We start from the raw sequence: 12596 nt of genomic DNA, 5'->3' as shown, positions 1-12596 counted from the left end.
TACACTAAGCATTTATGAACATGGTGGCTGTAGTGTCTCAGAGACCCTCGAGTCATGACCCCGTCGCCATTATGGATCAGACGGAAGAAGATATGGGGTTGGTGCCGATTCCGCAAGATTCTGCCCCCTTCCAGATGTCCCCTGTTGACAGTTTTAGCCCACAGTTAATTACAAAGGCCCTTGAGCCAGAGCCCGGTTCTCCAGAGAGCGCTCCTTTTGAGCGAAGATTGTTTTGGAAAACATCTCACTCGGAGAAGCAGAATAAGAGAAAAAGCGCTAGATTAGCGGAGAGAGCAAGCGCTAATTAAGCCAGTTCCCTTGAGAGTTTAGCGGGAGGGTTGCATCTGGGAAAGAGTGTTCAGACACCTGGCTTGAGGGGAGATTGTAGTCCCATAAAAGTTCTGGGCGCAGACTGACCTTTGCAGTGTCAACGTGTCAGTTGAGGAATTCACATCAACTCTAGTTTCTGCAGCGCGCTACTCTCGAGTAGACCGGGCGTTGCATCTCGTCTCCCTGCCAAGCCTGGACAGCGATTCAGCTCTACCACAACTAACTTTGTCTTGCCTTGTATCCTAGCCTCAGAATTGAAACCTGGAACTCTTTGACAGACACTGCTATAATCCCCACTCAAACAGCCTAGCAGTTTGAGTGTGTTTCGGTTATCGGATTTAAAACTTTGAACTCTAATACTGGACATCTACTTTCACATTACTGGACTATATTTGACCTTTTCTGAAAGGACTATTGCTGGACTATATACTCTGCTTATTTTTATTTGTCTCCTTTATTTCTTTAATAAAGATATTAGATTGTTTATTGGCCTCCGTGTCTGGTTCCCAGTGCTCACATTGCCCTGAGGCGTCACAGTGGCAGTCAAAACCCATTCAGGCCAAAGCATGCAGAATAGTCACTTCCTCCCACATTAAAAAAAAATCACAGAAATGGTGTGGCTTTTAATAGTGATGAAAGTGTTCATAACAATTTCTCACCTTGATGCGCAGCCCTACTATTTACTCTGACCAATTGTTCTAGTTGAGGTGTCGCAGGGTTTGGTCCTGGGCCCAGTGCTGTTCAACATCTTTATTAATGACTTAGATGAAGATTTACAGGACACTAAATTAGAAGGGATAGCTGTTACTCCAGAGCAGGGGTTCTCAAATGGTGCTCTGTGGAGCCTTTGGGGCTCCAAGGGTTTCAGTGAGGGGCTCCGCAGCACCGTGCTGCTTCCCGCCTCTTTCTCTGTCCTTCTCCTAAAAATGCAGGGAAATTAAAGTTTTGAGCTGCCAGAAACAACAGCAGTAGCAGTAGATACCAGCAGCAGCAGCATCCTCAAAGGGCACAGACCCTTCCCCACCTCGTTGCCCAGACTATTTTCCTTCTCACACCCACCCCCCTTTCTTTGCTTCCAAACCCTATTTCCCTCCCACCATTCTGGGGGTGCTTTGATTGAGTTCTTCCTGAATGGCAGAAGGCGGTTGGACTGGATGGCCTCTGGTGTTTCTGCTATTATTATTATTATTATTATTATTATTATTATTATTATTATTATTTTATTATTATGACACAGCAAACAAGATAGACATGCTGAGGATTATCATCATCATCATTACAAAGACAGACATGCTGAGGATTATCATCATCATCATTACAAAGGCTGAGTGGCCATCTATTGGGGATGCTTTGATTGTGCTTTTCCTGCATGGCTGAATGAGATTAGATTGGATGACCCCAGGGATCTTCCACTGAAATACTGTTAGGTTTAAGTTGATTTAAATTGTTCTTCATTTTAAATATTGTATTGTTCTTTCCTTCCTCCTCCACCCCACCTTTTTTTTTCCTTTTTATCTTTTTTTTTTTTTTTTTGCACTAATTGAATTAGTTCACACAAACACTCTCCATCCATTTGCCACTGGCTCGGCCCATGTCTGAGATATATATATATATATATATATATATATATATATATATATATATATATATATTATCATGTACAATATAATATAGAAACATTTATTGGGTCTCCACGAGAAACTTTTGCTTCAAAAGGGCTCCATGGCTGAAAATGTTTTAGAACTCCTGCTCCAGAGGACACAATCACAATTCAAAATGACCTTAACAGATTAGAGAGCTGGGCCAAAACTAACAAAATGAATTTCAACATTCTATACTTAGGCAGAAAAAATGAAATGGAAAGATACAAGATGGGTGATGCCTGGCTCGAAAACAGTACACGTGGAAAATATATTGGAGTCTTTGTGGACAACAAGTTAAACATGCAGCAATGGTTTGATGCAGCAGCTAAAAAGCCAATGGGATTTTGGGCTGCATTAAAAGGATTATAGTGTCTAGATCGGGGAATCATGGTGCCTCTCTATGTCCAATTCTGGCCACCACAGTTTAAAAGCAATTTTCCTCCTCTCTCTCCCTGCCCACCCCCTCCACGTGCTCTCCTGGAGGATAATTGCTACGCTCCAGGAGAAATGTCGGACAACTAATGGAGGCAAGGTAATTTTTTTCTTACTTTTCAAAGCAGTTTGGGAGTGGAGGGTGGGGAGGGGGGTTGGGGAAGGGCTAGGTGTCCTCGTGGTTTTCCGGGCTAATTTAGCCCAGAAAACCACAGGACAGCTGTCTGGACTGGTGTCCAGACAGCGGAAGTAGTGGGTTTATCCTGCGCCTTCCTGAAAGCTTAACTACAATATGCCTACCAGTTGGCATTGATGTTTCTTTGCTTTACTAATCAGTCAAGTAATCAGTAGCAGCTGGTGGCTCCCACAGCAGTGGAACAGGGAATCTACTCTAGGTTTTAGTCCAGACTTTAAAAGAGAGATCCAATGTATTGATCCAATTTGGGAGAAAGGGTTCAATACTTTAGAGATCTCTTTTAAAATTTGGATGAAAATCTGAATTCACCACTCATCTCTCCCCCAAGATGTTTTTAACTTCTTTAATACTGGTCTTGAGGAAAGCTTAATTTTCTTGTTATCTCTTCCACTGCGATTCCAATTCATAGGATCTGTGCCAACGTATTGCATGGACATTGGTGAAACCCAGTCTTTGAAACAGGGCTTTGCCTCATGAGCTGCACAGCTGCTATTCAGTTGAAATTCTGTTCTTATAGCTGTGTGGTGCCAGTTGCAGGAGAACATATAATCATACATTGGGAAATGGTTTGGAGAATGCCTTTCAACATGAGGCAGCAGCACACATTCATCTAGCACAGTGGTTTTCAACTTGTGAGTCCCCAGATGTTTTGGCCTTCAGCTCCCAGAAATCCTAACATCTGGTAAACTGGCTGGGATTTCTGGTAGTTGTAGGCCAAAAACATCTGGGGATCCCAGGTTGAGAACCACTGATCTAGCAGAAAGCTTCAGCAGAAAACAGTCATGTTCTTTGGATTTTATGGGACACTTGTGTCAGTTTTTGGGCTGTAGTGGCATAACCCATGGAGAGCAGGATGGCTCTGTGCAACAGCTGGGGAACAGAAGGTCTCTAAATTGGGTTGCATTAGTTCCAAGACATCTGTGAGGAAGTGGGGCAGGCAACTATGTGAAGTGAAGTTCTAAAAATGACAACAAATCTAAGAGTGTTACTGAAACCATTTTTCTCATGTGGTTCCTTTTCTTGAGGGTTATACTGACATTGACATCCAAACTGGTGTTCACATGTCCTCAGGAAGAGAGCCAGAATACAACTGGACCATCATCCAATCTTTGGATAGGCCTGTTTGCTACCTTTAGGAAGGAGGAACTACAAAGCAGAAGCTTGCTGTTTGCCTGTGACAGATATGCATAGACAGGTTTCATATAGTAATGACAAACACTAGGCAACACTTCTTTTCCAATGACTGGCATAGTAATCCCTAACCACTGGACCTCTTTGCATGGCCCTTTCGAGCCGTGCCATTGTGCTGGCAATTGTTGGCAAAAGGGAAGGCAGGCGGGGTGGCTTGTAGCACCCTGCGCACCCAGCTTCCTTCCCTCATCACATTTTTTCCGTGTCAGGAGCAACTTGAGTGGCTTCTGGAGTGAGAGAATTGGCCGTCTGCAAGGACGTTGCCCAGGGGACGCCTGGATGTTTTTGATGTTTTTACCATCCTTGTGGGAGGTTTCTCTCATGTCCCCGCATGGAGCTGGAGCTGATAGAGGGAGCTCATCCGCACTCTCCCCAGGTGGGATTTGAACCTGGCAGCTTTCAGGTCAGCAACCCAACCTTCAAGCTTTAACCCATTGCGCCACCGGAGGCTCCAGGACTTCAACTAGAGATGGGACTTGTAACCACCTTCCTATAATGGTGGGTATTTCAAAGGGTGGTTTTTCTCACCGACTTCCCTTCTCTGGACCAAGGTGGCATAGGTCACTTAGGAGTAGGCTTGCCCTGGAGTCAGTTGAATGCCCTAATCACTAATCACTCCCTCTACACATTTGTAGTAAATGCAGCTCTACTTCAGCCCAAATACATTGGTAACATGTCTTTATTTCGCACACTCCAATACTGTTTAGAACATATGTGACCAAACAATCAGAGTACAGTCAAGACAGCAAAAGTTTTCACACAAGCTAAGAGAGACTGCATTAGTTAGCTTTTGTCTAAGTCTCCTGGAAAGGGTAAGATTCTGTCCCCGCATTTTCTCTCCCTCTACCCAATTAATTGGGTGCAAATTACTTCTGTGCTTTGGACTCAATTTGTAAGCTGAGGTCAAAAGGGGAACGTGAGAGGAGGAGAGAGAAACTTGGACATTTTAAAAGCAACTGAAAAGTGGGGTTCCCAAGGATTAATTGGTACTGTCCCTGTCAAACCATGAAAGGTGGAGTGTATATCATTTCCTTCACTGCTTCTAAGAGTTTGGAGGGAACCCTTGTTGTTTTGTTCAGTTGCTTCCGACTCTTCGTGACCTCATGAACCAGCCCACGCCAGAGCTCCCTGTTGGCTGTCACCACTCCCAGTTCCTTAAAGATCAAGCCAGTCACTTCAAGGATACGATCCATTCATCTTGCCCTTAGTCCTTCCTTTTCCTTCCATTTTCACAGCATCATTATCTTCTCCAAGCTTTCCTATCTTCTCATTATGTGCAAATTGCTGGAAGAAACATTAACATCCCTAGGTATGCAGATGATACCACTCTGATGGCCGAAAGTGAGGAAGAGCTGAGGAGCCTTATCACCAAGGTGAAAGAAGAAAGTGCAAAAGCTAGGTTGCAGTTAAACATCAAGAAAACCAAGATCATGGCAACTACACCTATTAATAATTGGCAAATAGAGGGAGAAAACGTGGAGGCAGTGACAGACTTTATATTTCTAGGCGTGAAGATCACTGCAAATGCAGACTGTAGCCAGGAAGTCAGAAGACGTTTACTTGGGAGGAGAGCAATGGCCAACCTTGACAAAATAGTGAAGAGCAGAGACATCACACTGGCAACGAAGGTCCGCATAGTAAAAGCAATGGTATTCCCCATAGTAACCTATGGATGCAAGAGCCGGACCATAAGGAAGGCTGAGCGAAGGAAGATAGACGCTTTTGAACTCTGGTGCTGGAGAAAAATCCTGAGAGTGCCTTGGACCACAAGAAGATCCAACCAGTCCATCCTCCAGGAAATAATGCCCGGCTGCTCACTGGAGGGAAGGATATTAGAGGCAAAGCTGAAGTATTTTGGCCTCATCATGAGAAGACAGGAAAGCTTGGAAAAGATCACAATGCTGGGGAAAATGGAAGGAAAAAGGAAGAGAGGCCGACCAAGGGCAAGATGGATGGACGGTATCCTTGAAGTGACTGGGTTGACCTTGAAGGAACTGGGGGCGGTGACGGCTGACAGGGAGCTTTGGCGTGGACTGGTCCATGAGGTCATGAAGAGTCGGAGACGACTAAACAACTGAGTAGCAGCAGCAGGTTCTATCAGAAGAAAAAGTGTGGGAGAATCAAACAGTTGTACCCAAAACACTTTGCATTCTGAATACCTAAAGCACACATTGTTGCTGTTTATTGATAGACTGTCCTTTTGGCCATAGGACCACAATAAATCAACATGCAACAGAAAAAAATGTGAACTGTACAAATCAAAATGGCATTGTAACATTAGAACACCAGCAAATCTTTTCGCTCTCCCCCAATCCTATTGCTGGAGTCTCTGTCCTTTCCTTTCAGAACAGATGGTGAAAGTTACCCACCAGACATGGAGCTTTGCCAGTTCAAGAAGCATACAGATTGCTCGATAAACTTTAACATTTTTCAAATGAAGTTAATTGGGATGAAGCACAGAGGATTGAAGCTAAGATTCAGGACCCCAAGGTAGTTTTTGTGCCACGTATTGCATTATGTCAGAGCTTCTACCGGATTGCCAGTTCCATCTGCTTGGCTCCAAAAAAAAAAAAAAAGAAGAAGAAGAAGAAGAGGAAGAAAAAAAAAAGAGAACACCAGGAAAGGTAATTCTCAGAATTGGATTAGGGCATTATTTGCTTGGAACAATTTCTTTCCAACCAGCAGTTCACTCGGCATATCTCTCTGAAGGAACATTTCCAAATTTTATCTGGTCATGTCTCTTGCTCCACCTTCCTCCTGCTCATACAACTAGACCCTGGCTAATGAGTATTTTTTTTAAAAAGGAGAGCAACAGTGGGGAAAGCACTCTGCTTCCTAGTTTTAAAAAATGAAACCAACAACCTTTCAAAAGATGCACACTCATCTATCCAAAGTAACCAGGATTAGCTATAATTTCTTACATATGTGCGTCTGAATATTGTAGCACCTTTGAGAAAAGATGGTTCTGTTAGATCAGTGGTTCTCAACCTATGTGTCCCCAGATGTTTTTGGCCTTCAACTCCCAGAAATCCTAATAGCTGGCAAACTGGCTGGGATTTCTGGGAGTAGGTCAAAACACCTGGGGATCCACCGGTTGAGAACCACTGTGTTAGATGATTAGAAACTTCTCAGCAAGACCAACCCCCCCCCCCCCTATTTTTGCAACAACATAATTTGGAGCAAAGAGATAAAGCCAGCATTCCATGAAGGGTTACAAAACAGCTTGTGTTCATTCTTTCCCCCTTGTTCCACAACTAGGCCTCCATATTGTCTGAAAGTCTGCCCCAGAGGTCTTCCCCATCCTTCCAAACCAGATTTGAGGTGTTTGAGAGGTTACTGTGAATAGAGTGGTTGGTTTGTGCCTACATTTGTTGAATCTCCCCCTGCTCCATTCACCACCACAAGATCCTGCCAATAAATTGACATGGGTAAATAGATAGTCACTGTTACTTCTAAACACAGTGTTGATACTTAGGCAGCCTCTGAAATAAATAGGATATATACAGTAAACAATTTAATCCAGTGCATCAAAGTACTTCTATCCCTTACAAAAATAGACAAGTTTCTTCTCCAGCTAGAGGTCCAATGGAAGACTGTTTCACAGATGTGGAATCAGATCTCAAAAGTCCTGTGGCTTTGTCCAAGCTGTGCACATTGGTAGCACAGAAATAATCATTTGCCTGTGCATGGTGCATACCATGCTCTCTGAATTGGCAGGCACTGGAGACTATTACTATGGAGCTCTAAATATTTGAAATAGGCCCTGACCACTGGACTATGACTCTAATCTGTTTTTTATAACTGCCTCGCTAGGGAACTGTGTTTCCCATTTCCAGGGCGTTTGTGCCCCACTTTGTGCTGGTCATGGACCGTAATAAAGTTTGTTGTTGACTCTGAGGAACAGAATTTGATTCCCTGCTTGGCCATGGAAACTGAATGTATGACCTTGAGTCACACATTCTCAGCCTTTGAAAACTCTGCCATTGGATTGCCTAAATTAGCCATGACTTGATGGCACGCAACAACAAAATATCTAAACCATGTCATACAACTATAGTATTGGAAGAGTCACCTAGTCTAGTTCCCTGCCAATGAACTATAAGGCAGTTCTACTGTTTGCTTCTCTTTGTATTAAAAAAGAAACAAAGAAAAGAGGGAGGAAAAATAAGAAAGGATATGGAATTAACACTTCTAACATGACAGAAATAGAACCAGCCAGTTTCATGATTCCATGCCAAACATGTGCTGTTTATATTTATACTATTTCACAGTTTCTCTTAAAAGCAGAAACAAAGTAGTGGGGGGGAGACGCTTTTATTGGAGTCTGTCAATGTGATCGCTTTCAAGTGTTAATATGTTGGCGAGTTTTAAGACTGCTAGCTTCATTACTAATGACTCCTTCAAAAATGCTCCTGAAGGATTGGGAGTTAACAGTGCCAACAAAACAAAAAAGGCTAGAATATTTTTCATCTCCAACCTCTAACTTGTATGTAAAATAGTGCTGAAACATTGCTCAGTTTTCAGACAAAATTGCATTTGAAGAATAGCTTGTTGTTTGCTGTGCTGCAAAGCATTGCCACCTCTTGCAGAGGTCTGGATTGAAAGATCATCCAAAAAGGTCCATGTGATGAATGGGATAGGTCAGCCCTACTTCCTTCTTTGAGGCCACTTGCATTCCTCCAAAAGTTGCTTCTCAAGATCCAATGAAGTTTACTATGTGGGAAAATAGGGAAATAGAAAACTGGCTACTTGAAGTATGGGGTAGAGGACTTGTGTTGTGGACAATTGTTAAGTATCCATCATCTTGTCTCCATGTAGAAGGCAAATATAAGACTGTTTTCCTGCTCTGAATCCAATTATTATTCCCCACTAGAGTAAATTGTTTGAATATTTCTGATTAATCTTTCTGCCCTTGCAAAACTGTGACTGCTCCCTCTCTTTGAAATTAACTTCCACAAGAGGCTGAACTGGCTCCCTTTGTCATGGATCCATATATAGAGTGTTCGAGACACCAGAACACCTCCATGACATAAGTTTCATAGTCAAGGCCATGGGGAGAAAGCAATGGGGATGTAGTCAGGATTACTTCCCACCAATCCAGTAGCACTTTTGCTAGCCATAGTTTTAACATAATGTGTAGTTTTTCCTTTAGTATCATAGCACACCCCCACCCCTGGAGAACTAAGTAAAATATCGGATTTTGCCATACACTCATAGCTCTGAAAAATCCCATCATGTGTGATGAGCACCATGATCAAACACTGTTAATGAGGCTGCAGCAGTTTGCTTTTGCCTGAGCCTACAGGGAAGACCAAGACTCTGCCCTCAAATCTCCTTCTATTAGGTTGGGGATGTGGGATGAAAGTGGGGTTAACTGGGTCATTCCTGCCAAATCAAAACAGCTGGAAGCTATGAAATCCTACAGTAATATCAATAGTATTATTATGAAAAACTAATTCAGGAATGGGATAGTTCTTTCAACTTGAATGACAAGTTAAACTGCCGTTTCCTCCAGTCACATATCCCTTCCCAACTAGATGACTGTGACAATGTTAAAGGACATCTTTCCATGAATGCTTTGTAACTGTCATATAACTGTGCTGGGATTCTCAAAGAGTTAGATATCCAATACGGTGAGAGATTTTGAACATTTTTCTGTGAAGTTTAGCTGTATAATAAGCCAGTGGAACTGTGAACTTTGGGAGCAAAGCTTTTTGTCCTAGCCTTGATTCGCATTGGTCAAATTGTCCTGTTTTAGAAAATGAACGCTGGTTTATTTTACAAGGGCTAAAGCAATTAAACCAAAGAGCAAAGAACGCCACCCACTTCCTTTGGTAGTTGTCCGGGGGCAGAAAATCAAAGCGGTTCTAGGAAGTTAATAAAACAACAGAACCCCCCCCCCCCAAAAAAAAAAAAAGAATCTGTCCTTGATTAAAACTGAAAACAAAGTAGGGAAAAGGGGGAACCAATTATTCCGTGTAGTGGGCAAAAAGATAAATAAATATTCAAAGTTCTTGTTTGTTCAATAATGATGAAGTATATGGAAGGTGTGAAAACAAAGGTAACATTCAGTTGCTCTCTCCAGAGTGGGTTCCATTGCTCTTCTCCAGAGTGAGTGTAATGTACATCTAAATGCACTAAAAAGGGTAACAAATGAAATTGCTGGAGATAAGACAATCTGGGACACATAGCAGATAGTCTGCTTGGCTCTTCTTTAAAAATACATATAGGAAAAAGCCCTAAAAAGGTATGTTTTTTTGGATTATTACTCATATAATCCCTCAACCAGCTGATGGATTCTGAGAGTCGTAGTCTGGAAAGGTAACTGTTCCATGTTTAATGCAGATGTTAAATACTAATTATGTAGCTGTTTTCCCCCTTTTGATCACAGGAACATTGCTGTAACTGGTATAGCCAGGAGAGGACTGACCTGCCCCCTCCCATAATTTGTGGCATATTCTGTTTCATATGCATTGTTTAAATGTATTGCTTGTTGTAAGGGCTATGACTGAGTAATAGTAGCTGAGACTAGGAAAGAAAAATGTCAATCTGAACTCTCGTTAGAAGAACTAAAACATAAACAGTAACATTTATATAATTTTAATCCATGTTTGGAACTTTGCACAAAAGCCACTCCTAGAGCTACTTTGCCCCGCACACAGGCAATTTTGAGTTGTACTTGGGCACACATCTTGGTAAAAAAAAAAACTGGTTTAAATCAAGGAAACTAGACCTTAGGAAAGTTGCTTTGTCCACTGCATCTCCCAGAAGTCCCTACCTGTGTGATTCCAGCTGTCGTAATTCAACAGTGTCATCTTTCCAAGCTGTAAGAGATAAGGCATGGACATATATTTGTCACAATACTGCTGCAATACACATTCATAGGAGTTTATGGCATGAGTTCATGAAATCACAGTTATAGCAGGACAACAGTATCTTTGGCTGGCACTTATCACTTGATGTTGCTTCTGTCTATCCCAGTAGGACACAGGCTGGAAAGTGAATCTTTTACAGACACAAATAACACAAGCCAACAAAATCAAACTTTTTGTAATAATAAGAAATGAGAGCAGCACAGTTTAAATCAATTTTTATGCTGATTTTAAATATATCTTAATTTTTTTCCATCATGTCTATTTTTTTAAAAAATCTGACAAATGGTACATTACAGTGGACTATTGTAAAGTCTGCACATTTCACATCATATTGGTGTAACACAAGCCAACAAGTATTTTTCATCAGATATAATTTTAGGTCATTCTTATAGTTTTTTGTGCTGAATTCGGATCTGTTTATTTTTTCTTTATCACATGTGGATTTTGTGATGTAGCCAATTGAATAATTAATGCATTTATGCACTGATATCAATAGAATCTAATTGCATAAATGTGTTAATTATTCAATTAGCCACATCACAAAATCCACACGTGATAGAGAAAAAAATAAACACAGATCTGAATTCAGCACAAAAAACTCTGTAAGAATAACCTAAAATTATATCTGATGAAAAATACTTATTGGCTTGTGTAATCTGCTAGTGACCTTTTTAAGTAAAAGAAATGCCTTCTAATAGTCCCCCTTCCTCCAGAACAACAGAAGACATCTTCATGTGATAAATCCTTCTGTTATCCTGCTGTAATTATGATTTCCCTGTCTCCAAACTGTGGTTGGTTCTAGCCTTACTGACTGGGTCTGAAGTGATTTGAAGACCATAAATTGTCAAATACTAAGGCCCCTTCTGTACTGCCCTATATCCCAGGATCTGATCCCAGATTATCTGCTTTAAACTGGATTGTATGAGTCTCCACTGCCAGATAATCTTGTATAGAAAGTTTATCTGGGATCAGATCCTGAAATATAGGGCCAGTGTGGAAGGGGCCTTAGAAGGATGTTTGCTCTTGAGTAGCAATGGGAAAAATGCAGCTCTCCTGATATAATTGGACTGCCAGTCCTATCAGCAGAACCAACAAAGAAGAACAACATCTGGGGGACTCCTGCTATGGTAGACGAAAGCAAGAGTGTTTTGTAACATGATATTATATTCTCCCCCCCACCCCCCACCCCCAGTTAGGTCTACAGATATTTCACCTCACTGTTGTGGGAAAGCATGTTATTTAATAATTGTTCACAAGTGTGGATGTACAATTTTTGAAAGGATTACACAAAGGCGATGGGATAGGGTGCGCTGGCACCCTTTCCCCATCAGATGGCAGAAAGTGTGGCAATGCAAGTTTCCCCACCGCCCTTTCCTCCATCATACAGGGAAATGGGGAGCAAAATGGGGCAAAAATGCCCTATGTGAAGAGATGGTACTTGGAAGAACAAGATTTTGCCCCTTTTTTCCTCTCTCCTCACTGAGTTAACTGAGTGCAAATTACTTTTGAACTTTGAACTCTGTTTGAACCAATTGAAGTAAGATGAATTCAGAAAGGAAAGTGGGAGCAAGAGGAAGAAACTGGGAAAAGGAGCCAAGAAGGTGGGACCACAGAAGATTAATTATTGTCATTTTAGCGAGAACATGCTCTTACTAAAATTGCTAGGATAGAGTCCATCATCAGAGATAGGGTTTCCTTGTTTCACTCTGTGAAAACCCCACAAGAGTAGTAAATCTGAAGGATTGTAATCTAGGATATTATCTGCATCTTCCCTTGAAAGGAGCCTCTTCTTCCTTCCTTGAACCCTTTCCATCTTTGAATCCTTTTCTCTGGTTTGCTGAAGAATTTTCTGGATTTTGTTACTTAACATTTGTTTATTATTACTTTTTTGTGCAATACTTTTCTTTAAAAAGCTTTTTGTTTGCATAT

At 41.6% G+C, this 12596-nt stretch overlaps 1 long non-coding RNA gene across 1 annotated transcript in view; it reads right to left on the bottom strand.

The window, feature by feature from the left end:
- Window positions 1–10620, bottom strand: part of LOC107982807 (uncharacterized) — an 88424-nt gene extending 77804 nt beyond the window's left edge. The window contains exon 1 of the long non-coding RNA XR_001730254.2: window positions 10571–10620. This is a non-coding gene — a long non-coding RNA (uncharacterized LOC107982807). The remainder of the gene's footprint in view (window positions 1–10570) is intronic.
- Window positions 10621–12596: the final 1976 nt, after the last annotated feature.

The sequence above is a fragment of the Anolis carolinensis genome, chromosome 1 (genome assembly GCF_035594765.1).
Source record: "Anolis carolinensis isolate JA03-04 chromosome 1, rAnoCar3.1.pri, whole genome shotgun sequence".
Taxonomy (NCBI): Eukaryota; Metazoa; Chordata; class Lepidosauria; order Squamata; family Dactyloidae; genus Anolis; species Anolis carolinensis.
Note: the sequence above shows the minus strand (reverse complement) of the source record. Positions and strands in the feature narration are given on the sequence as shown.